Here is a 6,264-nt window from a genome sequence, read left to right on the forward strand (position 1 = left end):
GGGTGAGCTTGGATTTGTAAAGTGCTTAGAAGAGAATTTTCAAAATACATTTCCCAATATCCTTGTTATATTAAAATAGGAAGGAAAAGACATTCAGTCTTTCAAATGATTGTTTATCGTGTGAGTCAGATAACCATGTCAGGTATTGGTTTTACCATTTGAAGCTCAACCATTACTTGGTTTCAAAATTGTAGAAGCACCTAGGATGTTCTACAACATTTATAGTCACCTTGTTAGTTCCTGCAACAATGTATTTAGTGCTTACTATGTCTCAAATACAGACCAAGCCCATGACATATAGGATATTCTTTAACATTTACAACATATCTTCAAAAACCCCAACTTTGATGGAATCGAAGAGTGAATTAGCCATCACTATCCTTGCTTCTGGGTCCCCTCAAAACAGGGACTGCTCCCTCCACTCCCTAAATCTAGCTTCTTGGCCAGACTAACTGGGTCAGCCTGCCAATTGGTGCCTCTGGAAATACTGGATACTCTGATCTTTCATCTGTCTGGATTGAAAAAGCAGTTTCAAGCCATGTAGGTGCAATAAGGTACAGGAAATAGAAACAGAGGATTTGCAATCAAAGAACAGACCTGAAATCCTGAGTCGACCCTTTACTATCTGTGTGACCTTGAGAAAATTCTTTACCATTTAGTCATCCATCCTTTCATTCATTTAACAAGTATATATGAACAGCTGTGTAATTCTAAGCTCTGTTGTAGGCACTGGGGACAAAGCAAAGAATAAAACAAACAAATGACATCTGCCCACATGGGCCTCACACTCCGGTGGCTTTGTGACTCCATTTATTATTATTTTTTTTTCCATTTTAATAAGGAAAGACAGCAAAACATTTATAGCATTATTATGAGATGAACTAGGATAATGTAGGGAATGTGCTTAGCATAGTGCCCTGGAACATATTTAAAAAATAGAAGTGTCAAGGAAAATGTGAAAACCTTCCCGAATTTGATATTTTTCAGACATCTCTTGATTGACACAACAGTATAGGAGGGGTCCCTGTCAGAATGGTAGTGATTTCTAGAATATCTGGTATGAAGGTTGCTCTTCCTTGGTCTCTTTTCCAAAGACAATTCCCTGACCAAAAGATGAAAATAGACCTAAGAGCACTTTCTCCCCCAGGTAAGACATTTTACTATAGCAATATAAAAATATTTATGATAGTGTATAGAATAAATTGGAAGAAATTTCCTTTATATCTTTAATCAAGGAAACCGTGTAATTGGCTGTTTAATTGTCTGCCCTTCATTGTTCATCTCAATTCTTCAGATAGATATTCTAGGCAAGACTGAAGGTCAGCATTTCTTCTTTAAGCTTATTCTAAATGTAAATATTATTTCTCTGAATCTGATCCTGCACATAATAGTAATAGAGGAATTAAGTGAATAAAGAAGTTGAGATGGAACGAAATTCTCATCAGTTCAGAACAGAAACTATATTTTAAAAAGATAGAAACAATATATATTTGTAAATGTGTGCTCTGCCTTCTCTCCTGTTAGAGTGGGTAGACATTACCTCCAACCTGTAGAAGAGCAGCCCCTAAATCTGGTTCCATCCCTGGTACAGGAACCAGTGCCTTAGTCTGTCTCTCCCTACTACACTATAAATTTAGAGGCAGGGACTTTGTTTTATATATATATATATATTTTTTTTATGTCATTAGGCCTGGCACACAGTTGGTTTTCATTACGTGTTTGCTGAATTGAATTGAAAAGGTATTGACTTCCTCTCAAATCATAACAGATTATTGACAGGCTAAAATCAAATTTCTTTAATTCCGTCATCTTGTGGTTTTATAAAGACTTCTAAAAACATCAAAATACTGATAGCAAAGTCATTTTAAAACACTTTGAATGGAATGCAGCTAAAGTCATTTGAAGACTTGGGTATAAATCTTTTTAATAGACAAATTGCCATCTCAAAACAACAAATTTATCATAGATTCCAGGAAGAAAAATTACTACTATAATCGGAAGTAGGAATTGCCTAACATACCCTTTTATTACCCACCATCTCTTTTTGGATTATTTATTGAAATAGCTTGGCATAATGTTAGAGAATCTGGTTATAACAAGACAAACATTCTCTTCGATTTGAGGACATGAACTTTGTTGTTTTTAATAGAGTGTCTATGTATAAAGTAATTGTAAAAGCCTGCTGAAAATTTTGGTTAATGATTTCAGGAATATGAGTGAACAGGATTAATAAAACAGGAAGAGTAAAAGTTTAGTCTGGGGATGGCTGGGTGACCCATTCAGTTAAGCAACTCTCTTGATTTGGGCTCAGGTCATGATCTCAAGGTCATGTGATGGAGTGCTGTGTCAAGTTTTGCACTGGGCATGGAACCTACTTAAGATTCTCTCTCTCTCCTTCTGCCCTTCCCTCTACCTCTCTTTCAAAAAAAAAAAAAAAAAAGTCTGGAAAACTTAGGAGCAAGGGTATGGGATAAAGAATTGAGAGATAACAGTATTTATTGAGCACCTACTAGAGCTAGCCACCACCTAGGTCCTGTGGATACAGAGATGAACCCTGCTGTTGTGAAGCTAACATTTAAGCTAGCGGAGCAGTCATTCAAGGAGGTTCTAATAAGGTTGAACCTCAAAAAGAAGGGTCTCTATCCCTTACCTTCCTGGATGGTCACAGACCCTTTCTACCTACAAGCGCCACAGATTCGGAGAGATTAGGAGGGGAAAAACAGAGTCAGTCCCAAAACTGGGGCTGTTATATAACCTTCCCTGTGGCATGGAGTGCCTACTTGTCCTCACATTTATACAAGCAAGAGAGAGGACTCAAGTAACCATTCCATAGACGGAAACCTATGTCCCAACGTGACTGTGTCTACTTATACCCAGAACTGGCTGACAGGTCCCCTGCTAAAATTGTAAAATAAATAATCACAGTAATACCAGATAAAAGAAAACAAATACTTCCTGTGTCACTAGACATCTCCATAACCCATCTATCTCAAAAGGATTAGAGGGAAAATTTAAGAAGATAATGTGTCTTGCATGATGTTGGGTATGAAGTCAGTATTAGACACACACACTTCCTCCCTCAGCCCCTATGAGAAGTTTTCTGCCTCTGCCTCTGCCTCTGAGAAAGAATACAAATCAGGCTCCTAATTCAGCACAAGCTGTCGGCCCCGCCTCCTGCACATCTGGTTCATACAGCATGTGAATCCCTCTTTAATCAACAACTCAGAATAATGGCATTTCCGACCCTCATCAGAGAATTCAACCAGGAATTGATGGCAATGCAGCTCCTGCCAAACGCTTGCGGGGGACAGCAGATATTTGAGGGAAACTGCAATGGATACATTATGTCCATGCACTCTTCTAAGCTTTTTCTTTGAATTAAGAAAACATCAGAACACTTCTCTGGATGACATTATTGTAGTTCTTTATAAAATCCCGAACTAAAATGTGCTGCTCCTTTTTTAAACCACTTTTTAGATAATTTACATTAAAAATATCTGCCTAGCATGGGAGCTGGCCCACAGTAGGTCCTTCACAAGCATTCGAATATTCAAAGGATGAATCTGTTTGAACAGGAACTATATGGTATCCGCCCCAACCCTTCACTATAGCCCAAAGTGAAAATGACATCCGTTAGGATTTCCTCTTTATTCCTTTTCTCTCCAGGGAACTGCTCTCCATCCTTCACATCTTGGCTGGATATCACCACCTTGCTGCTGCCTGTCCCCCTTCCCAGGCAGGGCTCTCAGTTCTTCCTGCCCTGCTCCGCCTCTGTGCTAGCCCCTGTCTCAGGCTTCTGCTATTGTCTGCACTGTTTTCTCCTCACTGGACTGTGAACCACTTCAGGACACAACTGTGCCTTTTTCATCTCTGTCCCCACAGTGTATGGCACAGGGCCTGGTCCACAGCAGGTTAATAAATGTCGGAATATCAAAAGAATAAATAAAGCGGTTCAGTGTCCCTGAGACAAACGCCAACTGAACATTTTTCCCCTTGAATTCAGTGCCAGGAAAACTTGATGGTTTCAATGCATTTTTATTGAGTTCCTACTTTATTCAAAACAGTTTGGTGATGTAACGGAGATCTCTGTTGTCCCTACTGTGAAGGAGTCCTACGTCAGGTGAGGGGGGTTAGACACATCTACAGGCATATTTAAGGCAATCTGGGTACAGTGTTCTAATAACAGTATAGGGAAAATGCTTCAGGGGGGTCTGGGGGTGGAAGAGATTAATTCCAAAATGAAGATAAAGGAAGCTTGTTTAACGTTGACTTTGAATGGCCAGAATTTTAAAGATTTTTTTTTTTTTTTATTCGACAGAGAGAGATCACAAGTAGGCAGAGAGGCAGGCAGAGAGAGAGGAAGGAGGAAGCAGGCTCCCTGCCGAGCAGAGAGCCCGCTGCGGGACTCGATCCCAGGACCCTGAGATCATGACCTGAGCTAAAGGCAGAGGCTTAACCCTCTGAGCCACCCAGGCACCCCTGAATGGCCAGAATTTTAAACAGATATGGGGATGGGAAACAGCCTTCACCTGTTTGTGACTCTGAGGTCTCTGAAAGCATGAACTGTATTTTCATCTTTGTATCTACAAACGCCTAGTACGGACCCGGCATATGGTAAACTTTAAAAAATGCTTTATGGAACACAGAGCTTATGAGTCTAGGGGTAGATGAAAGACTGGAAAGGATGGTTGAAACCAAACTGGGAAGGACACAGTTCTGTTTGTTGTGAGTAGCCATAGAACGTTTTTCAGTTGGGGAGGGATGCGATCAGATCAGAGTATCTGTGATCTGTGAAGGATGAATTAGAAGGGAAGGAGACGGGAGACCAGGAGAGCAGCTAGAGGCTATTTAAAAGGCACAGGTGAGAATCAATGAGGATGTGAATTAAGCAGTGGAAGCGGAAGGGGCAAGGACGGAGGGGGATCTCCTGGTTTTTCCATTTTTGTAAAATTTGTCTATTTTAATGTTTTTTTTTGTTGTTGTTGTTCTTATTGTTTTTTTTATTTTGTTTGTTTGTTTTTTTAACAGTAGAATAAATAGCTCTCTTTACGATGGCTGACATGCACATAAAACTGCTTGGTAGTATTCAGAAGCATGAGAGTCATGGCAGTGTCCCTGATTGGTATCCAATCTTCAACAATCCTAAGAAGTTACTGCTTTGACATCAGTTTCACACAAGTAAGACTGCATTTAGGCATTCATCAATTTCAGGATGGCTGGTGACCTGGCATGCTTTCCCCAAGTAAACTTGCCTCCTGTCACGACACCCAACTTACTCACATTCACCTCGATGGCTGGACCTTTAGTAGTAACACCAAAGCTGCACATAGTGCGAATGAGGGATTCTCCCTGACATGAAATATGGGCGGGGAAATGATAGCTTGCAGTTTAGGAGGTCTTGCAGGCCTTTTTGAAGTGTAAGTCCATTGGCCTAATGAATCATTTGTATTTAGGTGGTGTTTTTAATTGTAATTAGGTGGTTTTTAAATTTTTTAAATTTAAAATTTTTAATTAAGTTTTAATTTAATTAACCTTTAATTTAATTAGGTGGTTTTAATTTAATTTCAATTCCAATAAAGCTCAATTAGTAACCATCCTCTTCCACGCTTTCTTCTTTCTCTTTCCTGTTCAAATAACTTGGAACACCTGTGTTTCTCCCTGGGCATGAGCTCTTGGCAGACGTACTCCCATTTCCCACTATCTCTTTTCATGTTTGTTGATCATATTGGAAAACACTTAGCACAGACTGCCCCTATCTCCCCAGCAGATACGCAGGTACTGCTCCTTGTGGAGTCTTTACATCATTCTTTTGTTTGGGGTTTCTCTCTTCATGTATCTTGATAATCTTTTTCATTTGTGTTTTCTCAGCATGGTGATGTTGATGGGAGAGCTTAGCTTTTTGATCATCTTTTTCCCCTTCCTTGAACATTCGTGAGCTTCTCTGACCTTCTTTCTTTACCTTTTTTTCATGGTAATCCAAATAATATCCCTAATATTTATGGTGTAACTCAATATATTCATTTTGTGGCATGGGGATGGGCCCTAGGTTCAGCTGTTGGGCCGTGAAGGAGCTCTCAATTTTCGGGTGTCAGAGACCCAGGAGCTGACACCACATAACCTGCAGCAGAAAAGGGCAGGATCTTCTGGTTTCAAATTGACATTTCTGTTTATTTTATTAAAAAAAAAAGTCACTGAAGCACTAAGAAGGACTTGAATAAAATAAGCATTCCATCACTGGTATAACTAGGAAAACATACATAATCC

General features: G+C 39.6%; 1 pseudogene; it reads right to left on the minus strand.

Annotated features, from left to right (window-relative positions):
* Nucleotides 1–5,170: 5,170 nt before the first annotated feature.
* On the minus strand, nt 5,171–6,031 carry LOC132000632 (ribosome biogenesis protein NSA2 homolog; annotated as a pseudogene).
* Nucleotides 6,032–6,264: the final 233 nt, after the last annotated feature.

This window comes from Mustela nigripes, chromosome 14 (genome assembly GCF_022355385.1).
Source record: "Mustela nigripes isolate SB6536 chromosome 14, MUSNIG.SB6536, whole genome shotgun sequence".
NCBI lineage: Eukaryota > Metazoa > Chordata > Mammalia > Carnivora > Mustelidae > Mustela > Mustela nigripes.